Source organism: Lactuca sativa, chromosome 5 (assembly GCF_002870075.4).
Source record: "Lactuca sativa cultivar Salinas chromosome 5, Lsat_Salinas_v11, whole genome shotgun sequence".
Taxonomy (NCBI): Eukaryota; Viridiplantae; Streptophyta; class Magnoliopsida; order Asterales; family Asteraceae; genus Lactuca; species Lactuca sativa.
The window spans coordinates 31,500,244-31,525,000 of NC_056627.2; positions in this window are offsets into that span (position 1 = coordinate 31,500,244).

Genomic DNA, 24,757 nt, shown 5'->3' on the forward strand with positions numbered 1-24,757 from the left:
ACATGATGTCGGCGCGATGAAGACTTAACCAATCCATGCCGATAATAACGTCGAAACTTTTTATTGAGACCGGCATAAGGTCGATTGGGAATGAATGGTTATCTAAGGTTAGAAGACAACCTAAGTATATTCTATTAGTACTTTCAGTTTTCCCATTGGCCATTTCTACTGTGAATTGTTCATTAAGTGCGTGTGGTTGTTGCTTAAGCATGCGAGCAAATTTGTGGTTTACGAAGCTTCGCTCCGCTCCACTATCGAACAGAATGCATGCATAGGAGTTATCAAGGAGGAACGTACCAGTCACCACTGCCGGGTTAGCGATTGCTTCCCCGTGGCCTATTGCTAGTACCCTCCCTGCTCCTCCAGTATTCCTCGCCTTAGGGCAATCCCTTTTAAAGTGGCCTGTTTCACCACATCCATAGCAAGTTGGGCTCACGCCTGAGCCAGGAACTTGGGAGATCGGTTGCGCCGGGAACTTACAGAATCGGACGGTGTGTCCTTTTCTGTGGCAGTTAGTACACTGCATTTCACGGCAGGCGTCGTTGTGGTGGAAGTTGCATTTGTTGCACTTCGGCAAACTTCCAGAATACTGCTTCCCCGGAGCAGTAACAGCAGTAGGGGCTACCGCAGCATGTACTGCTACGATTTGTTGTTTCTTTGAAGCTCGCTGCTTCTTCTTCTCATCCCAAAACTTCCGCTTGGTGCCAGCGGGTTTGGAGGGTTCTGGGATGGCTAGGGTGGTTGTGGCTGCAGGGGTCTTGACTCCATGGTCAATGAGTCTTTGTGCCAATCGCTTGGCACTGTCGAAGGTAGCGGGGTTGGATGCTAAGACATTCCCCTGGTACGGAGGCATTAGCCCCCATACATACCGTTCAATCTTCTTCCCTTCAGTGGGAACCATATTGGGGCATAGGGCCACCAGTTCGCTAAAGCGAGCAGTGTAAGCGATCACGTTGGTGCCCTTCATGGTCAGATTCCAGAGTTCATGTTCTAACTTCTGGACTTCGCCCCTCGGGCAGTACTCCTCATTCATGAGGTCCTTCATCGTTGCCCAGCCCATGTCGTTAGCCACGACGAGAGTTAGGGCTTTGACGTGGCCGTTCCACCACGTTAGGGCCTTATCCTCAAAGGTGCACGCGGCATATTTCACTTTAAACGCAGCAGGGCACGAACAGATTTCGAAGACTGATTCAGTCTTCTCGAACCATTGCGAGAGAGCAATGACTCCGCCGGTGCCATAGAAAGGCTTCGGCTTGCAGTTTGTGAAATCCTTGTAAGAGCACTCCCTTGAGCGCACAGGGATTTCGATCGGAATAGATTCCACAGGGGTTCCACCTCTGCTAGCATCGGATGAGTGATACTGAGGCATGGCAGTTGCCACTGCTGTAGCTACGGCAGCATTCAGGGCTGTAGTATCGATGACTGCAGGTGGTGGAGGCGGTGGAGATGCAGGATTATTCCTAGTCCTGGGAGATTTGCGAGGAGGCATCCTTCAGCTATTAATTTTATAAAAACAAGAAGGATGGTAAGAATCAATTTGTAAGCAACGTGAGAGTGACTCATGGACTAACTAACCATAGCCCAACAGTTTAAATCAGTGCTTGAAATCACAATAAGAAATATTAGTAGGAATACACAAGTGTATAAATTTTTCCCACAGATTAGATAGATTTCAATAGTACGGGTATTACTGATGTAATAAGTTCAAGGAAAAATCGACCTAACAGTAGGTCTTACATCATACCATAAGGACAAGGCTGACAGTCCTAGATTCCTAATTAGAGTATCGAAAGTTAGGAATATTTTACAGACAAGTGCTACTTAGAGCACATAAGTTCAAGGCTATCCCTAAATCAAAAGACAGAGATGTACTAGACATCATCTAATGGCGATGGGAATTCCCCGGGCGAGCCCTGAGGTCGGACACTTGGCGAAACACCTCTTGAAGGTGTCAGTCTTGAGCTCTCTGACGAGCTCGAAGTTCTAAGACTTCAGCACGGGAGACAGCCAACTGTTGCTGCAGAGTTTCGTTGGTTCTCCGGGTCCGTTCCATGTCTTCTTCAAGACGGCGGATGCGGACTGTGTTGACACCTGAATTGGCATCAATCTCCATGACCCGGTCGATGGCTGCTCGACCTTGCTCGACATTACGAGCTATTCTGCGGATGATTACCGGCAGAGCTCTGTCAGCAGAGCCACCATCGCTAATGTTGTAAAAGGTTCGGTCCCCAAAGTATGGTAAGGGCTGACCCTGCTCATCACTCCAGCGATTTAAGTCGTTTGCCCACATGGGAGTAGGACCTGGAAACGCTGGTCGAGGGTTGTTGTTCGGGGCTTGACCTACAAGCGGTAGGTTGTTGACTTCAGGCTCGGAGTCAGATCCATCTGAAAAGCCTTCTGCGAGGTGATCATCCAAAGGGATTGGATGATCATCTTCGGGCTCTTCATCGATCCACCCGGCATTGCCTTCATTGGGAAAGTACGGGTCGCCATGATGGAATCCAGCCATTTAGATCTACGCGAGAAGAGAGGTATAAGAATATAGTATACGTGTAACTAGTAACACAAAATACACCTATAGTATTTTAAGTTTAAGTTCTACTGATCTTCTTGTGGTATTGTTGGTAAGTTTTTAGACTTGTTAAAATATCACAACCCTTCTAGGGCATATGCTAATCACTCCTAGGACCAGCATAGTTGATTAGGCTATGCCATTCCCAGGACTGACCATACATCCCCGAGCTCACTTGTGATATTCAACAATCGTAATACTTTTGTTCTTGTCATTGTGACACTGATTTTAGTATGAATGCAGACTAGTATACTTAATTAAATATTTTATTATTTAAAGTATAGACTCTTGGTCAGAGTGTTTTAGTCCCTTTTGGGTTTATAGATTAGTATATCTTTTATGGGTTGATATACTTGATTCACTATAAACAATGCTCTGATACCAATCTGTCACACCCTAAAACCAAGAACGGCGGAAACGTTCTGGGGCGGAGGACGTCATGTATAGTATCACAACACAGTAAATGTAAATAAGTAAATAACATCATCCATTGCATTAAATATATAATTTTAATACAAGTGTGTTATGTACAGTTATAGACACCAAAATAATGTAACACAAAATAATATGAGATGAGTCTTGAATGCACTCCATCTTCTCAAAAGCTGGCCTCGGTACCTGTCTACTGATGACCTGAGAATACAAGTTATTTTGAAAGAGTTTATCAGCATTAAGCTGGTGAGTTCATAAGTATTTTAGTGTCAATATTTCTTGTCAAAAGTGTTTGAACCTGTCTCATGTATAAGTTTGTAAAAATGTAAGCAAATGTTTGAAAGTGTTTGTAAAAGTTTGAATCACTCAGAAAATCCTATATTTTCTATAAAAGTAACCTTCTACCAAGGCTAAACTGTTTTCTAAACTTGTCTGTTATAAAAGTGTGTAATTACCCAAGTATAACTATCATTTGTTAAAAATATAGTTTGTACATTAATGCTTAAGTGAGGTTATCACTAAAATATGTAATGGGTAAATCATTGTAGTACTGTAGCTTTGTATAATAAGACTACTGTTGTACTAAATACTACTACCTTAAACCGGGTTTATATTAAGGTATATTGTGATAAATTGCACCATGCTATCGACTGGTAACAACGACATAATGAATGGTCGTAATAAAAGAAATGACGTTTGGCACCCGCAGACCTGCAGGTCCGGCTGTAGCTAGCAGCAAGGTGTAGGATAGTCAATCCAGTATAGATCTATACGCAAACTCACGCTCCCCCTCCAAGAGAATTCTGGCTACAACTCGGGTCATGACATTTAAGGCATGCTCCGACACAGTGGATCACAATTATTACGTATTTATGTATATGTATTGTTTCTCGTTCTAGTATGACTGTATATGTACTTGTTTCTAGTATATCTGTATATGTATTGTTTCTAGTATATCTGTATATGTATTGTTTCTAGTATATCTGTATATGTACTTGTTTCTAGTATATCTGTATATGTACTTGTTTCTAGTATATCTGTATATGTATGATCCTGTGTTACCCCGATGGTAACCAACTAATGATGTACTGATGAGTATGAATATGGAAGTACTTTTATGTCTATACATGTATATATGATATATAAGTAATATGGAAACGACCTTCGGATGGTCACCCGAAATCCCACCAGACCACATCCAAATCGAGAAAACGGAAATAGGGTGGATGGCATTCCTAAGCCTTTTGAACATTATTTATATATCTATACATATATGGGCATGCAATTGAATATATAAAAGCATAAATAAGTTTTCATAAAACATTTGAAGCATAAATATAATTTCAAGAGAAGATCGACTTGATGTCGATCTATAAAACAATTTGAAGGCATAAGTTGATAAAACAGTTTAAGTATAAGAAGCATTTGTTGAATCACAGTCTATAAATAAGTTTGGATAGTAAAAGAGTTTGTAAAACATTTCAAAGTAAAGCGGTTTGATAAACAGTTTGAACAGTGGTAAAAATCGTTGTTTTCCTAGTTATTAATCACATGTGATTAAATGCAATCACATGTGATTGAAACAATAACTATAAGTATTTGACTTGTATCCCCCCCCCATAAAGCGTTTAAAACATTTAAAATCATTCAAAGGTTGATTCAAGGGGGTATGAACTCACTTGTGGTGAGTCGTTTGAATTGCAGTGTCGGATACCGTGCTAGGTGGAAAACGGAGACTTGTTTACACGCACGAGCCTAGTTATCATATAATAAGCATATATATAACTAATTAGACAAATAATAACTTAAATAAATAAGTTAAGACACTTAGAAAACATTTAAACACTTTTATGAGTGTTTAAGGTTCAAATGGTTTCATCTAAGTTGCTACGGGACAAGGCAAAAGGGTTTGAAACATCAAATGGCCTTGTATAGGAGTTCACCATCCAACAAACCCCACACCTTGGAGTTTACGGCCGTAAACTCATGGGTTTATGGCCGTGAACTCCTCAAATGGTGGTTTTGGGTGTTTTGTGGTGCTATCATGATCCTAGAACACTCCTAGCTTTGTTGGAATAACACATGAAGTAGTTTAAGGCTCTAGAACACTCCATATGGGAGTTTACGGCCTAAAGTCCATTCACCCTAGATTTTACGGCCGTAAACTCCTATGGGGTGATGGCTTTTAATTGTTTTGAGGCTCTTAAACATCAAGGATGGCTTCCATGAATTTATCTAAGGCTAATGGGGACAAGAGGCACACTTTTGTGCCTTCACTTGGAGTTTACGGCCCAAGATATGTTCCTTGGCCGTAAACTCCTTTCAAGGAGTGATTATTATGTGTTCTACTCTCCATTCTAGTCCCAAGTATTCAAGGTAAATTGTCTTAAGGCCTAAGGTGTGCTTGTTGTGCATTTTACCCTTAGAAAAGGGGTTTACGGCCCAAGAGGGGTTCTTGGCCGTAAACTCCTACAAATTTATGATTTTGAAGGGTTTAAACGTCCTAAATAAGCACAAGCATTTGAGGATTAAAGTCTTTTAAGCATAAGGGGAAGTTTAGGGCACATTAAGCCCTTGAAAAGGGGTTTACGGCCCAAGGAAGTTCCTTGGCCGTAAACTCCAATGACTTATGGTTCTTGGATGATTTCTAGCCTACAAAGATCATACACTAAGTCCTTGATAAGTTGTATAACATGGGGATGGGTCTAGAAAGCCTTAAAGTTCCATTTTGGAGTTTACTCCCCAAGAACGTTCTTGGGCGGTAAACTCCCGGATCTTGTAATCTAAACATGTAATTGTTGTTAATAAGCATCTAACAAGTATTGAAACACATTTAGTAAAGTAGACTCACAATATGGGATGAAAACCCGAAGATCCGTCAGAGAGAATATGGCTTTTCTCTATTTGGAATGGTAAATAATGAATTTATTTAGTTCAGAAAACTATTTATAGTCCTGGAATATTTTGACAGAAAATAGTTTTTTATTCTGGATACAGGACTGTATCATTATGAAACTTGAAATGCCCAAATTTCACACAACCAGGAGCATCCACTCTCCTGATATCTCCTAAAACATAAACCCTAATGTACACAAACTTGTTCGGAAAAGTATGAAAATCACTGAAACTGAACTGGCTTCTATTGAATAGATAATGTTCGTACAAAGGAAATTTCGGGTTGTCACATTATTCAACATGTGCTAAGTCCATAGCTCTCATTTATCGACAGTATTATTTATAGGTATTCTCTCCTGCAATACATGTCAACGGGTTTTTAGAGTACAGCAAATGAACATATAGTTCATTACACCTACAGGTTGCGGGTCTGCCAGTGTTCCATAGACTGTCTAGAATAGTCCATGGTTGTCATCCATACTCTGCTGAATGACGGGGGCCAACAATTTGGGTAAGTGATTCTCTCAAATTTTCACCACTCACCCTCAACTCAGAATCAATATTATTGATCATCTCCTTTATCCAACTCACCTTTCATCATACCCACTATTTCATCTACCCATGTTTTACCCAACATTTTTCGTAGATAAAAATACATATATAGTTTAAATTATTTAAAAGCATGTATAAATCATTCCTTCAGCACCCATCTTAAATAAACAAACAATATATATTCACACAACACGTATTTTATGTAAAATACTTCATATCTATGTGTAAGGTGAAAGTAACTACACACTCACTTGATTTAATGAAAACCGGGCAGCAATTCGTTTCCTAAAACAATCGTTTCTAATAAAACCGCGAGTTTTATTGAGAAACCGGGCTCTGCAAAAGTCGGGCTTCGAAACCGAAAAGATAAATTTTCCGGGCTTCTCGGGCGCTTCGTGGCGTATTCCGGGCTTTACAATCGATAGCGGGGCTTTGCGGGATGTTAAGATGAAAGAAATATGGGTTTAGGGGTTAAATATGGCAAAATTCCAAAATTACCCGGGAGGTCTCGCACCCTTCTATTTATAGGGGCGAGGCTTCTGATCCAAGGGCTGAGAAGCATCTGATCCGATGGCTGAGAGGATTCGCAGGCGAAGGCTCGCACGAGGCTGCGCATGGCTCGCACATGGCTCGCACCTGCGAGGGCTCGCTGGCAGCTTCTAAGTGGACCAGAGTCTACTGGTGCACCTGCGAGGTTCGGAGCTAGGCTAAGCAAGGCTCAGAGCTAGGCTATGCGAGGCTCGGAACATGCGGCAGCAGGGCGAAGCTTCGGCTAGGGAGCTGGCTGCTTCAGATTAGGCCTCCTCCTCGGTCGAATCAGAAGAAGACACGTAGCTTCGCATGACTCAGCAGTTTCGGTGACTCAGCAGCCTGGTGACTCAGAAGGACACGTGTCACATTCTAAGCGAGGGTGACGTGGCAAAGTGTGACTATGCGAATTTTCTCGATTTTCGCGCCAAAACTTCTAAAATCCATAACTTTCGCATACGAGCTCCGTTTTTGACGTTCTTTATATGCACGCATAGCTAAAATTACAATCTACAACTTCCATTTAGACTTTGTCGGCTAATTTTGATTTTAAATTTTATATTATTATTTTTAACAGAACGGGACAGGAAATCCGTTAAAAATTCATAACTTCTTCATCCGACGTCCGTTTTCGTCAGACTTTTTACCGTTTTGCTCCTAATGACGAGACCTTCAATTCTCGTTTAGGTTGTGTCGGCTAAAAATTGCTCGATCTAAAATTCGAGTTTTTAGTTGTCTACTGCTACGCTGAAACTTCGAAAAATCATAACTTTCTCATACAAAGTCAGATTTGGGCGTTCTTTTTATCGAACTTCTCGATGTAACAAATACTACGACTTTTGTTTAGATTACTAAGGCTAAAAAGTAGTTTATCGAAAACTCACTTTTTACGACACTCGGCACCGTGCCGGTTTTGTCGCGAAACTTCGACAGGTCATAACTTCTTCGCTAGAACTCGGATTTCGGCATTCCTTATATCCCTGAAATCCTTGTTTCGACCACTACAACTTTATGTAAAGATATCGGGCTTATCTCACACTTTAATTTTGACGCTTATTTTTATTTTTAATTAATTAAACTCTAATAATTAAGCATAAAACACATAATTCACGTAAAATTCACATAATTCCTTTTCATTTCTTCTAAATGAGTTACAAAGGTTAACCTAGACCATTATGTCAATATTAATGTCTAGCCTAGAAACACAGGCATTACATACAAATAGTCAGACCGATCTAACAGATCACTAATCATATCATCACCATATATACCAAGATACTGACCTAACAGGTCACTAACATAGCATCATCCTATATACCAGGATACTGACCTAACAGATCACTAAGCATATCAATATGTAATAAACCCGGATACAAATCCGAAAAGGGCCGGCATTTGTGCCTTCGATCATGTTAGTATAGTGATGACAACTCACCTCGAATGGTAGATAAATCCCAAAATTGTTGCAGCTACTACGAAACGGCTTCCACGAATTGATCTGACAACCAAACCATTCTTTAATAGTTGCCCATGACAAAACCACCAAGTACTACTCCCATAAATGGTCCAACTAACCAAGCCTGCAATTTGCCCAAGCCCATTGGTCCCAAACAAGGCCCAACTCCATTGGGCCTACTAAGGCCCAATTCACCACCCAAGGCCCATTAGGGCAAGCCTAGCAAGGCAAGCCCAACCAAAAGTCCATTACTCTAAAATCCTTAGTACATTATGATCCCAAACCAAAGTATAAGTCAAAGACAAAACTAGCCAACATTTAAAGAGTCCAAAACTTGCACAGGATGTTCTCACGTCGTGAGCACCTTATGCTCACGTTGTGAGGTTGCGACTTTGGCCCAGAAGCTTCCTAGAATACGTTCTCACCTCATGACGCTTCATTCCTCATGTCGTGAGTCCAGATCTGACCAAAATGAGCATTAAGCCTCTAATTTATTAAGCCTCAACATGGGATAGTCTAGAGGGTCTTACTTGACCTCAAGGACCATAAAATCAAAGCTTTTTTGTCACATATGTCCAATACATGACTTAAATACTATTAGGTCAAAAGATGATTATAAACATCAAGATTCAAACTTAGAGAGCATAACTTGCACCAAAATCCAGATCTAAGGATTCTAGCATAGAAAATGATTCAATGGTCCATAAAGTTGCCAACTTTATGGACCTCATGCGTGATAATCCAAGATCCATGCAAAGAAGGTAACCATAACCTAGATCTAGCAAGATTAGAAGAGAAAGGTGGGATCTTTGAGACTTACAAGGGATTATAAGCGCTGAAGTGCCACAAGGAGGAGATTATCTTGCCAAAAAGAAATTACCACAAGAGCTTCTTCTTCCTCTTCAAGGGAATTAAAACACCTATAGCACACCAAAACCACCGACAATGGCTCAAGGGCTCAATAGGGCCGAATCTAGGGTTTTTAGTGACTTGGGAGTGAAATAGGTTGAGGAGAAGCAACCTTAATCATCCCATACCTTTAAAAACCTGAAAATTAAGGCTCCGGTGCATTACGTGCGTCTCATGTCGTGAGCACTTCATGCTCACGTTGTGAGCGTTAAATGAGCGTGGTCAACAAGTCAACGATCACTCGCCTGAACCACTCCAAGTTCAAACGCTCAAAACTTCTTCGTTTCAACTCCGTTTTTAACGTTCTTTATATCCATGGAAAGGTGGGGAGAAGCTCTACACATCTATCAACTTATCCTCACCTTAAAACCTTCCAAATGAAAATCTAAAATTCATAAAGATCTCACAATGCCACTTTACCAATTTACACCTTGGCGCCAAGACATAACCCAAACTCCTAGATCACCTCATTTATATTATATGTACCTAAATGGGTATAGATTTCTCTTTTCCAAAGGCCTTAAGCCTTATAATAACCTATCTCCAGGCCATAGTCCCGAATTAGGAAAGTGATTCAGAATAGGGCGTTACATCCCTTCGTCTTTAGGATATGTTTACCCTTAATGGTGGAGTCGAATTATGATTCATATCGGACTCAGGATTTGACAACCTTCGGGATCGCCTTGGAAGTCTTCGCGAGCTTGTCTCATGGTTGTAGAATCTGTTCAGTCTCAATCAAGTATGGGATCTTTTTACGATCAATCATGAGGTTGGGGGTTCCCTAAGTATGTGCATGATGGTAATTCTTGTGTGTATTTGTAGGATGTTCAAGGTAGCATTGGTGTTTGGTTCGACTTATGTGTGTAGTTAGGATGGGATTATAGTCTGCAGATTGGATCAAGAGCTCGACCATCATCCTATTATCGGGTCGTGTGCGACCATGGGTTCGCAAGGTTTTGCTTGGATAACATCTTGTTCTATAAGTGAATCGTGCATGGTAGGGTTTCGCCCTTGTTGTGCTTGTTCGGTGTTGTGGGGAACATTGGTTTGGTCCCTTCAAGGCAATAGAAGGAGGTGAGTATCTTTAGGCCCAGGATGTTAGGCAAGCGATGTAATGTTGACAGTGTCAGTATGAGGGTCATGGATGGCATTCCAGACTCATGTTGTGGGCCTAATGGACAGGATCATTTGTTTCTCCTGTTTAGGATACTCTCAATATTGATGCATTGGTGGGGAATTGGAAGACCCACAAACCTGTTGGTTTAATTAAGGGAGCAGTAAGGGTTGTGGGAAGTATCAGAAAGCCTCTATGGGATGTATGCATTATGTTACTGGTTGTTCACAAGCTGTTGTAGGGGTTCTATGTTGGAAATTGCTTATGTGGGGGTACTGTTGGATTAGTGTCTAAGGCTGTAACTATATTTGGTAAGTACTTGACCCGATTGTGCATGGTCCTTTTGGGTTGCCTTCACCATATCAACTTGACAGGATGATTTATATAAAGAGAAGAGATATTATTATTAATGTATTATAAGAATAATATGTTAAAGGAATAATAATATTATTTGATTGATATAAGTCATAAATTAATTAAGAATTAATTTGGTGACTTAAAGAGGTTAATTGAATAAAGGGGCATAAATTGTCAAATGTATGATAATTGTGTTTTGGGCTATGAATCCTTATGGATAATGAGGGGGACAATTTTTAGGGATAAAGATATCTTAAAATCGTCCAAGGCTATTATCTAGAAGGATCATTGGATTGCTTAGGGCCTAAGTTATTCAATTAGGGTTAAGGGTGTAACCCTAGTAGCTTATAGTATAAATAGACCCTATGGGTGGAGGAAATCGACTACTCTTTGATTGAAGAAACCCTAGGGCCGATTTCTCACCTCTCTCTCTCTCTCAAATCATATTCTTGCTAGTTGGTGTTTGTAAGCCATTAGAGGAGTGACAATTGTGACTCTAAGCTCCAAGAACAAGAAGTTTCAAGCAAGCAACTCAAGGTATTATTCTAGATCTGTTTTTCATATGTTATGAATTGATTGTTTACACTAGATCTGTGAATGAAAGCCTTGGATACATTGCAGGTTCAATTAGAGAAACCTAGATCCAAGCATTAGGGTTTGCATGTGCACATAGGAAAGTTCTTATGGCTCAAACCCATTAGGTACACCTGAGCCGATAGGAATGGATGTAGTGCGGAAATTTACGGTTGATCATCTAACTCTTCGAAGCAGTGATTGGTAAAGACATAGTAGAGAGTCAAGGACTATTGAGGTATTAGTACATCATATTGTCGGGTTCTGGGTGAAGTGTGTGGTCGATATGTTTTGAGGATCATTTCTGCATGTTACTAGTAGTGTCTCCAGTCAGGGGTTAGGGGTAGATTTATAACTGGATGCTCATCAGTTTTATGGGAGGATCTACAAGAAGATATTTTGAGGCGTCGTTTCCGAGTTGGCTCCTAGTGGAAACTCACGTTGGTGATCGGGAGTGTGTCCGTGCGAGATTTGTATTTCTGTATTCTGGAAGTCTATGAAATAAATGGAGGATCTTTTCATTGATGGTGTGAGTCGCGAGTTCTAGGCGGAAGTTGTAATGTCATCATGATGTTGTAATCGGAGGTTTGGTTGGGTTAGAACGTCCCTGTCTTCCAGGTTCTAGGAACCTAGTGGTTGGATAAGGTATTGTGACAACCCAAAAATTTATATCTTGTAAGTACAGCCAATCAATCGAGAGTCAGACTTGTTTCTTCTATCTTTTAGCATTTTTAAGGATCATTTAATGGGTTCTAATCCTAGTGCACATAAGGATTTAGTCTCATGAAGTGTTAACTTAGGATCATCGTGTTACATTCGAGCCAAGAACTCCTTCAAGAGGAGTGTACGGCCGCACACATGAGTATATGGCCGTACACTCAAGGTGGCCATGAACTCATGCCCTTATGTAGGGTATTCCTTCATTACTCTTCATTTCTTATAGTTTCAACTCAAGAACTTCCATGCTCTCTCATCTATCATCAAGAACACTCCTTCTAATCTTCAAAAGTGGTAAGTGATTCTTCCATCTTTCTTGATATCCTCCTTAGTTTTGTAACATCTCATGATTCATCCATGAAAAAATCTCTTTATGATAGATCTTCAAACCTTCTTCCATTTCACCAAGAACACACACTTGTTCTTGGTGGCCGTGAACTCCCAAGGATCCCAAAATCATAAGTGTTTCTTCATGTACCTTGTTATACTTGAAAGACCACTAGATCCAAGCCTTGATTCTTCAAGTTTCATCATCCCTTCATGATCTTGAAGGGATTATGGCCGTGAACCCTTCATAGGTTCATTGACCATACACACCTCAAGACCTTCCAAAATGAGAGCTTTGTTCATCATCTTGTTGTACATTAGACACACTAGCTTCCCCATGGATCAATTACCCCCCTTTTGGATGTTTTTCCATGAGTGTACGACCATACACTCCTTGACCATACACTCCTTGGCGGTACACTCCCTTGTGTGGCTGTAAACCCCTTTTAGTCATCACATATGATTGTAACACTTTCTAGCAAGTGTTTCCTAGTCCCTAAGGGTGTTTCCTTGCATGTTAGTTGTATAAAACACTAATTACATGCATATATATATATATATATATATATATATATATATATATATATATATATATATATGCCATTATATGTCATTTAGGACTCGTTTGTGTCTCGGGAATTCATTCATGGAACTTCTCATCCTTACACGAATCTGTAGTTGAATCACCCACATAAGGTAAGTTCATACCCCTATAATCAATCTTTTAAATGTTTTAAATGCTTTTAGGGGGGATACAAGTTGAACACAATGATAGTTATGTAAATGTTATTTCTGATAACCATCACTTTAAAGGATTTCTTAGGCTTTTATAAGTGATCAAAACAATTTCAAAAACTCTTTTTGAAGCTATGTTACTTTATTGTTTATAAAACACTGTTTTTAAAGTACAATCATAACTTAGTAGATAAATGAGTCTTTTATTCAAGTCAGTATCAGTTCAAGTAAACATACTAGTAAACTATAATAGGTATAGTTTAGGGGTTCAGTACATACTATAACTAGGACAGGGAGGAACATACTATAAAGAAAAACAGGGAGGAACACACAATATATTATAAACAGAAGAACAAATCATGATTAACACACTTATACTAATAATTCCCAGTAACCTAGGAAGGGAACGTATCATTAACTCATTGTTCTAAACAAAAGATGATAATAAAAGTGGTATAAGTATATATATATATATATATATATATATATATATATATGGTGCATCTACAATATGCCATGATTTATATATATATATATATATATATATGTGGTACATCTATAAAGTACCGAAGTTATATATGGGGTATACTTACAAAGTATCGGCGTTATATATGGGGTACATCTACAAAGTACCGGACAATAATAAATAAAACACATAACTTCCTAGTAACATGAACATTTAGTAGAAAGGGGCCTATAATGCTAACTTTATGATTCCTTGGTGGATACGTAAGGGATATATATATATTAATCAGGTCCGGTAGACAGTAGAGTGTATGCTTTACGCTTCATTTCATGTTCCTTGTTTGGTTGTGGGCTTAGAGTAGATGCACCCAGTCTACTATCTATCCGATCTTATATATATATATATATATATATATATATATATATATATATATATATATATATATATATATATATATATATATATATATATATATATATATATATATATATTCCATATACACCAAGTAATCATAAGGATTACCAGGTATGGGTCAGGTCATAGTATACAAATTCAATACACCATTTTCTAGTACAAAAACATATTATTCAGATAGGACATGTAGTAGACTAAACTAGAAACTTATCAATAAAAGGGTTTAATCCTTTTTATTAAACCAATATAACTTAAAGGAACTTTAGTGGTTAATTTTATAATACCTTAGTTTATACATCAGAGTTATATATAATTACTATCCGATAGGCAGTTGTATGTGTGCTTTCTACCTTACTTCCTGTTCATTGTTCGGTTGTGTGCTTAGGGTAGATTCACATAATTAACTATCCGTTCGATATTAGATTATATATAACTTGTATAAACTAAGTGATTATAGAAGGAACAATTGTGGTTACCATTTTTACTAAAGGAAATAAGGGTTTTTCTTAAGGAATGTTTTTATCAAATAAAGGAACTATTACAATTAACACTGTAAGTACTAAATGAATACACCAGGGTTATATATAATGAAGATCTAACAAACAATGGGATGTGTGGCTTCCGCCTCATTCCCTGTTCCTTGTTTGGTTGTGGGCTTAGGGCAGATTCACACAATCGATTGTCTGTTTACTCTAAATTATATATAACTAGTATGCATTTAGTGTTTGATTAGTGTCTAAGTCCATAACTATTTTTGTATGTACTTGAACCGATTATGAGCGTGGTCCTTTTGGGTTGCCTTCACCATAGCAACTTGTAGGATGAATTAAGGAGAGAAAGGATTAATTATGATTTATCAATATATTATAAGAATAATATATTAAAGGAGAAATCATAATGTTTAATTAATATTAGTCAAGAATTAATTTTGTGGCTAAAAGAGATTAATTAAACTTAGGGGATTGATTGTGTAATTATAAGATAGTTACATAGATGGGCTAATTGACTCCATAGAAGGTGGAGTGGACGAATTATATGGGGAATCCCATAAGAATTCGTCCAACGCTTCTAAAGAGGGAGTCCGCGGGCTGCTCAGGGCTTAAGCAGTAAAATTAGGGTTTCCTAGCTGTAAACCCTAATAGCCTATCTATATAAAGGATCCCTATGGCCCCAAAAACGTGGCTAAGACTTCCTTTAGGGTTTCTGGACGTTTTTGGGTGCCTCTCCTCTTCTCCTCTTCATCTTTGTTGCTCTTGGTGTTTGTGACTCCATTAGAGGTGCAACACTTGAGGCACTAAGATTTCTGAAGCCAAGGAATAGATTGTTATTGCTACATAACAATCAAAGGTATTCTCTAAACCCTAATTCAGATTATAATATGTTAGATCTAGGGTTTATAGCTTTAGATATTCAATTGCATGTTCATTAGACAAACTATATCCAAAAGCTATTAGGGTTTGCATGCACACCATAGGAATGATGTAGTGCTCAAAACCCATTAGTGGTATCAGAGCCTAGGTCGTTTTTCTAGTTGAATAGATGCAAAAGTGAACCGCCAAGGATTACAAGTCGAAATTTTTTGCTGTCTGCGTCGCCGACTCGGTGAGTCCATCAGTGGACTCGATGAGTAGGCTAAACTCGGCGAGTCCATCAGTGGACTCGACGAGTAGGCTGAATCGGCGAGTCCATCAGTGGACTTGGCAAGTCCAGGGTGCTGTTGACGGGATTTTTGATTTTTTGAGCAGATTTTGTTAAGGATAATTACCAAAACTCATTTTTATAGCCTAAAATCGATTTTTCATGTTTGGAATGTTTATCCTTATCAAAATTGATGGATTTGGTTAAATATGGATAATATAGGATTATTATTAGACAAATATTTGACCTAGTAAGTTTGAAAAGTTTCAATTTACACCCATTAGGTTTTATAGTTTAAATTTGAACTTAAAAGTTTTTTGTTTTTGAAATTTAAATAGTTAAACCCTAATGTTTTGAAAAGTTTCAAAACTTGTCCTTAAGTTTTGGAATTTAAATTTTTGATTAAAATTTAATTTTGAAAGATTTAAATACTAAACCATGATGTTTTGAAAAGTTTAAAACTTGCCCTCAAGTTTTGGAATTTAAAATTTGATTAAAAGTTACTTTTGAAATAGTAAATTCTAAAACCCTAGTACTTTGAAAAGTTCAAATTACACCCTTATGGTTTTATTAATTAATTAAAGTGTATAATTAAAAGAGATTTAATAAATCCATAAAGTTTTGGTTTACATTTAATTAAATTAAAAGTATAATTTATTAAATTAGACCACCTGGTATTTTAAAAGCTTAAAATACACTCTATACTATATATATATATATATATATATATATATATATATATATATATATATATATATATATATATATATAATACTAAAAGTCTAATATTATATATGTATGAGTAAACTATCAGTCTTACCATTAGTAGGCCTCATTCACGAAGCTGGTATCTAAGGGGTGTTTAAGGAAATTGCCTATAAAATGGAGATTGAATGGGTATCCACTCTTATCCACCGCACTATTGACTAGTGGAGGGTCGTTAGCCGAACGGGTAGAATAGGCCGAAACCTTCCATTATAAGTATAATGAAGTACAAAGTAACTAAATGCTTTTACAAATTCCCAAATCATAGTTACTTTAGGCAAAATGTGAAATTGTATGCTAATCCATGGAATTACACTTCGTACCCTTGCCAAACATTAGTGGAGCGTGTATGGTTAACCGGCACAATAATTTGGGGTTGACATTGATAGTGAAGGGTGGCTCGATGTTTATCATAGATCAATAGCGCGTGTGTGGCTAACCGGCACATTGATTAGGTGATAGTAGCATTGAGTGCACCATGTTGATTCGCTTGGTTATTCACACCTTGTTTGTGATCCTCGGCATCCCAGTCACAAACTTGAAGGGCATAATCGAGATTAAACACGCCATTGAAAATTTCAATGAATCTCAAAAGATCTAGGAGTTTCAATTCATTTAAAACTTAAACTTCATTTTCGTTTTTTCATGGTGGGAATTGGTAAATCGTCATTTACCTACCTTCAAATATTCTGCAACTAGATTACGGCATACCTCTTCTAGGTTGTAGAGTATTGTGTTGGATCCTAGCCTTGATGTTTCATTTGGGTGTTACATCAAGGAATCTTATCAACTAACTTGAATTTTCTCCTGTTTTATAGATGTCAAAATCTTACAATGGCCTTCTCAAATCCCTTGGAAAAAGTTTTCTAATTGAAGATGATATTACACGATATGATCGAGGAACACGAGATCATGCTTCACTTCCTCCACCTCCTCCTATTGTTCTCCCTAACCCACAAGTTCAAAGGCTTGAAAAGTTCAAGCTCACTCAAGCCCTAATAGAAATGAAACATGAAGATGGGAAACCTGTGTGTGCACACGTTTTATAGATGAAGTCACACATTGTTAGGTTAAGGATGTTGGGTGTCGATTTTTCAAGGAAGTTGGCTGTTGACTGGGTTCCTCAATTGCTTCCTGAATCATATAGTAAGTTCGTAAGAGAGTACTATATGATGAAACATGACGTGACCCTCATTGCTATCACTTATTTGCTTATAGATGCTGAATCAGCAATGATTTGGCGTGTTGGTCAAGCAAATTTGGTTGGTCAATCAAACTTCCAAACTTCAATGGAGACTGGCAACATTAAAAGTCCAGAAAGGACGAAGTCTGTGATTGTCCGATGTGCTATGCCAAAGGAGTCCATTTGCTTTCATTGTCATAAAAAGGGGAATTGGAGACGAAGCTGCCCTGTTTACCTGAGAGATCTAAGAGATGGGAGAGTCAAAACGTATGGCTCTACTTCAGGTAAAATCCACTAACTAACTCTGTAAGTTCCTGTTTTTTTGATTCTTGATACAAGATGTGATAAGATTACATTTTGATGTTTTGTAGGATCGAAGAAAAGAGAGGAAGCTTAAAGGAAGAAGTGTGCTGAATTTGATCATGAAGAAATGGATTTCGATCGCATGGATTTGAAGATTGGATTTTTGAGCTGCTACACTAGAGTTAGGATACATTGCTTAAGAATATGAAATAGCATAATTTTCATTTGATTTGCATTGTAAGGAAAAGTTTTTTTCGCAATAAAATAAAATTTGATTTTGTCTTTTTTTATGTTTCCTTGCAATGAAATTGTGAAAATTGGTGTTTGTTTATATTATTAGCAATGTTAAAATGGATGTGATTCTTAGTTGTGTTGTTTGTGGAAATGTCGAGAATTTTCCAAATTAGGAAAGATTCTCATCACCCAAGTCTCAATTGGACAGAAACTTGGAATCATACAACTTGGTTGTGTGATGAATGAGAAACTTTATAATTGGAAATTCAAGACTAATTCATTGAAAAAGAGTCAAGTGAAGGACTAGGGGATCGAGTACACTCGGTTGTGCGAAGATCAAGTCCACCACAAAGAGTGATAAAATGTTCGTCATGATTTACTATATTTTAGTAAATGTGATTATACTTATAAGACTAAGTGTAATTCTGATTTGATTGAAAGAGTTTCAATGAATAGCAGAACGAATAAGAAGAATCAAGTAGGCAGAAAGATAAAAGTTTCTCCATTCCAAGAAGAAGGGAGAGTACCTTTTATTATGTTTTATGATAAGTCTTAATAATTAAGAACCATTTCTCAATTGATCCTCTAAGTGAGTCTTAGTGCATTTGTATGTCTAAGAAGAGGAATCGAGAATTGTGGAAATAATTAAATCAAGGAGTCAATCATACTTCGTTCCAATATTGAGTCTTAGAGTTATACTCCAAGATTGTGAATTGAGTGACCTGTTTTTTTGTAGGTTTCTAACACTTATCAAATGTGGAGTTCGAAAGTTTCTTATTATTGAACATTTGAAATTGGTAAGTTGTGATGTCTTGGATAAGACAAAGACCAACTAGAACCAATTATGTAAAGCGTTTGTTTTGATAAGAATTACACTAACTCTTGAATATTTGGTTTGTCTAGGAAAGTCTCCTGACAAGAGAATCATATATGTCAAGAGGTCAGTGGGAGTCTCAAATGTCTTGAAAAGTTTCAAGAACAAATCAATAATAAACCGATAGTTAATCACTAGCACACGACTTGAGGTTTGCAACCTATCGTGTTGATGTAATCTTGTTTCAGTGCCATTCCAGTTTAAGTCATCTATGCATATGAGTTCTGTGATTTCTCAATTGATTGTATAAAGGCAAGGCACCCTAATCAATGGAAAGTACATCGATAGGAAGGGGTGAGCTGCTCAACGACCTGGAAGCAATGGTGGGCGTTCGTGCTACCATGAGGCAAGAAATCAAGATTGAACAAGTTCAGTCCATATGAGTTGGATTTGTCACGAACATTGTCTTACGATTATTTTTATGACAAATTCAAATGTATAGGAACATATACACCAGAAAAATCTAAGTGTCATAAGGTTTCCCTCCTTCATGAAAATGATTTTGAGGAAATGCTTTCACTAAGAGAGATTTTAAGGAGATAGCATTTGTGAAAAAATTGCATTCTCAAATTCGATTATAAGCACGACATCCCTTTTCATAGTTCGAATTGTGAGATTTGGCAATTAGTCTAAACATTTGGGACTTATTGTTATAAGTTCTGAATTGTCTAGACACACATATGAACTATTTAAGGAAAGGTGTATGAGTTTAAGAAGCTAAGATAAAGGCTTATCAAAGCATCAGGTATTAGAAATATGAACTTAAGAAATTCAATAAGCATTGTTTTCTAGAAGCTCAGTTGTTTTCTGAATACATGTCAAAGTTAGTGGGAGCATAAGTGTTATGCTGGTAAGGAGATAATCATCATGTTAGTGGGATTATGATTATTATTTTGAGTATTGCAAGTTAGCGATATTAATTATAGAAAACAAAGATTCACTTTGCAAAATTGTAGGGGTTGAAAAGTTGTTTTGCTATAACTAAGGGAGAGAATATTATACTTTGTTTCAAAATCTAAAAGCTTAGATCGAGAAATGTTAATAAAATTTAGTCAATGATACATAGCACGTTCTCAAATTCGATTATGATTACGGCATCCCTCTTCATAGTTTGAATTGTGAGAACATGGCACATAATATATTATGGAAGAAGACTGATAAAGTATCACGTCTTTGTGTAAGACATTATGCATCATGTCCCATACACTTCGGGTATAGGATCGATTGCATATGCTATAATATTTGACCGTTCTAAAATTTTTCAAAATTCCTAAGGCATTAAGAGGGAAAAGGGACTAGAACCGTTTTGACTAAATAATTGAACAACTGGCAAAGAACGATCTGAAGTTCCCTAAGGATTTGTTGCTTGTGAGCAGTTGGAAGTATAGTAAAGGAAGGGACCCTGTTGACATTATTATGAATAGATAAGATTTTATTTAGAATGAGTTGTCACATGGCAAATATGGAAATATTTCCATAAATGGGAGTTGGATATTAAGAAAATATGTCTAGATTAGAGACTTTTATGCAAGAGGGATGTTCAAAGGAATGAACTTTGAATGTGAGATTTCGCGTCTATGGAATTGTCTTGTAACAATTTCCGATAGAATACCTTGTAATTTCATTAGCCGGGTCCTGGTGACTTTTGTGCTATGAGATTACGAAAGGATCATTGCATAAAATGTTAGAATCTAACATTTTCTATTAGTGGTAAGAATGTCATGTTCTTACACTAATGATAAGGATTGGGAATTGTGAAATGAGTTTCATTCGAAAGGTTTTCAATTGATCTATTTCACAAAGTAAGGATCATAGGAAACATAGTGTGCATGCTCGGGGCATGGGACAGCTATTGTTGTAATTCAAGTAATAAGTTGATTATCTGAAACATTAAATAATGAATAATGAGTAGTCAATATGGTGTTTAAATAAAAGTGTTTTATTTACGCTCAAAAGTTTTGAGGCCATATAGGATTAAGTATTATTATTGTGTTTCACTTTGCATGTTTTGACTTCTAGAATAACTAGGTTACTCAAACATCCACAGGCAGTCATACATTGGAAGTAGGTATGAAGCAAGACTATCATGAATCTGTATGTAGATTGTCTAAAGTGTTTAGACATAGCAAAAGTTTGTTGTAGAGTTCATGAGTGCTTTGCTAAGATTAAAGTATTGGATTAAATCCACGCTTACTTGAATCACTTCATGGATTTATCACAAGTGATTGTGAGACGATAATATTGTATATTCTTGAAACCGAGACGTGTGAGTTGTAATTACGATTCGGTTGCACATTGATAATATGTAAACGCACCAGTAACTTGGTGTTATAAAACATATTGTTGTGTGTGATTTGATGAGTAAGAGCAAGCGAGCATTTGAGTCAAAGTTTATTCATTCCTTTTACCCAATGTGGGATAAAAGCAATATCTGTGGGCCCCTCGATGATTTAGTGATGACATCCTAAGCGCCTGGCCAAGCCGGGACTAAGTTAATGTGTTTAAATTGTAGTCTATTGTCATTTGTCATAAATCAGATGTCGGGAAACAATACATAGACAGAGAGAATGATTTAAATCCATGTCTTGTGTCTATATGATATTTTGTAGAATGGAAGAATATATAATCCCTTATCTAAAGGACACGCTATCTGATAAGATCAGAGTTGACAGCGGCTTTTGAAAGCTATGATTGTTGATCAGGTTCTGAAGTTATACAGAATAGTTATTAGAGTTATCCAAGTGGGAGACTATTAGATTAGTGTCTAAGTCCATAACTATTTTGGTATGTACTTGACCCGATTATGAGCATGGTCCTTTTGGGTTGCCTTCACCATAGCAACTTGTAGGATGAATTAAGGAGAGAAAGGATTAATTATGATTTATTAATATATTATAAGAATAATATATTAAAGGAGAAATCATAATGTTTAATTATTATTAGTTAAGAATTAATTAAGAATTAATTTTGTGGCTAAAAGAGATTAATTAAACTTAGGGGACTGATTGTGTAATTATAAGATAATTACATAGATTGGCTAATGGACTCCATAGAAGGTGGAGTGGACGAATTATATGGGGAAGCCCATAAGAATTCGTCCAAGGCTTCTAAAGAGGGAGTCCATTAGCTGCTTAGGGCTTAAGCAGTCAGATTAGTGTTTCCTAGCTGTAAACCCTAATAGCCTACCTATATAAAGGACCCCTATGGCCCCAAAAACGTGGCTAAGACTTCCCTTAGGGTTTCTGGACGTTTTTGGGTGCCTTTCCTCTTCTCCTCTTCATCTTTGTTGCTATTGGTGTTTGTGACTCCATTAGAGGTGCAACACTTGAGGCACTAAGCTTTCTGAAGCCAAGGAATAGATTGTTATTGCTACATAACAATCAAAGGTATTCTCTAAACCCTAATTCAGATTATAATATGTTAGATCTAAGGTTTATAGCTTTGGATATTCAATTGCATGTTTATTAGACAAACTAGATCCAAAAGCTATTAGGGTTTGCATGTACACCATATGAATGATGTAGTGTTCAAAGCCCATCATTTAGTACTTATAGAAGGAATTGTAGAGTCATTTTTATTTATCTTTCATTACATCAGAAGATATAGGATTTTCGGAAGGAACATGCAAACTTTTCTAAAAAGAACTTTCAACTTACTTTACACCGCTAAAATACTTATGAACTCACCAGCTTAAATGTTGATCTAATCTTTCAAAATAACTTTTATTCTCAGGGAACTAGTAGGCAGGTACGCGCACTGGGATTCAGAAGATGAAGTATAGTAGCTTTATGTCTTGTTATGTTATTTACTTTTGGATTCACTCTTTTGTGAATCATTACTTTGTAAACACTTTAATATGAATACAATGGTTGTTTGTTACTATGATACATGTGTTGTGATACTAAACATGACGTCCTCTACCCCCGAATGTTTCCGCCGTTCTGGTTTGGGGGTTTGCTAGGTATGGGACTGGTAGTCTCGATGGCGAGGAGAAAATCTTTGCATCCAGGTTTAGTGAGAGGTTGCGATGAATCAGAAGATTTTGGGTGAAATGCAATGGTAGATCCTTGGATCTCGGGTCATGAGTTTAGAACTGAGTTAGATCTTTCTCCTGGTATTTAGCATGTTGCTTCGTGGTAATCACCTACATGATTGTATACCATAAGAAATTAGTAGGCGACAGGGAGTGGTATGATTGCTCTTTGTCGGTATTATATGCATACTTGATCCTGATTGTCTAGTTGATGACATATTGTGTTGGGATGGATTGAGGCGGTCCTGCTTGTTGCGGTGGGAAAAGACACCCGGTGCGTGCCGATGGTAAGTCGTAAACACAAAGGCTCAGGAGGAGCGGTCGGTTGAGGTGGTAGGCTAAAAAACTATGGGTATTCCAAGCCGATGGTTGATTGGACCTGACATAATGGCATTCCAGCCCGAGGCTGATCGGGCCAGGAACGAGTGTTCATGCTTATAAGTTAATAGTGATGTGCATGTTGCTTTGGGAGTTAAAAGAGGCATTGAATTGTTGCAAAAGCATGCGATAGGTGATTCCGTTTTTTGGTGGGAACCTTAAATTATCAGAAGTTGGATAATCATTTTAAGGGTTAAGTGGAATGAAATCAGCAATGGTTCGGTATGAGTGGTCTGTCAGGGATTCAAGCCGGTTTCGAGATTCTCGACTTCAGATTTTAGGTGAAGTGGGATTGGTCGCTACGTGGAATTATGGATTGGATTCTCCGAGGTGGAAATTTTCTGGTAGGTTGATCATCTTAGGAAGGTTGTTGTGAGTTCAAGTTGTGGAGGTGCCCTGCAGGATGTTGGGCATGCCAAGGATGGAAAGGGATGATTTCGAGGACGAAATCAAATTTAAGTGGGGGAGAGTTGTAACATCCCAATTTTCAAGAATGAATTTAAGCTTTATATGTATTTTCCTAGGGCAACTCAATGATTTGGAAGGCTCTAACTCATCAGGTAGAGTATTTAATGTCCGCATATCTTTTAATGTCTACTCGACGAGTTGGAAGACCCCAACTCGACGAGTTGAAGGCTGAACATGAAAACCCTAATTTTAGGGTTTGCACCCTATTGAAAGGCCTTAACTCTCATTGTTGGCCTCCCTCATCGCCTCCTTGTCCAAAGAAAACCCTAGTTCATGCTTTTTCCCTCATTGTGTGTGTGTGAGAGAGAGAAAGAGAGAGAGCTTGGAGAGTGATTTTTGGTGCTCTTTTAGAAGGAACAAGAAGCTTAAAGAAGTTGGCTGAAGGGAGAGATTGTAGATCCGGTGTATACTCTGTTGTGACAAGCATTTTGAGGTATAAAGTTGATACCTTGGTCATTTATTTGCTAGATCTCTTCATTTAAGAGTTTATGGTCACTATTAGCTTATATTGGAGTCATTCTTGGATTTAAGAATGTCATGTGGCCATGACTTCAGATTTGGACGTTTCATGGCCTCTTTTGACATAAAATAGTCATCTTTATCAAGTCTATGCCTTCTTCCATGCCTTAAACCCCTTATTAAGCTATGAATGAGTGTTTTAGCACCTTTGATGCCATGCATGGACGTAAAGTTAGCAACTTTACGTGGTATCTCAGCCCTAGGGGACCTGATCTATAGTTTGGAGCATTAGAATCGCTTGGGAGATGGATGAATGAGTTAAGACAAAGAAAAATCAACGAGTTGCTCTGCCAACTCGGCGAGTTGGCCGGGGGT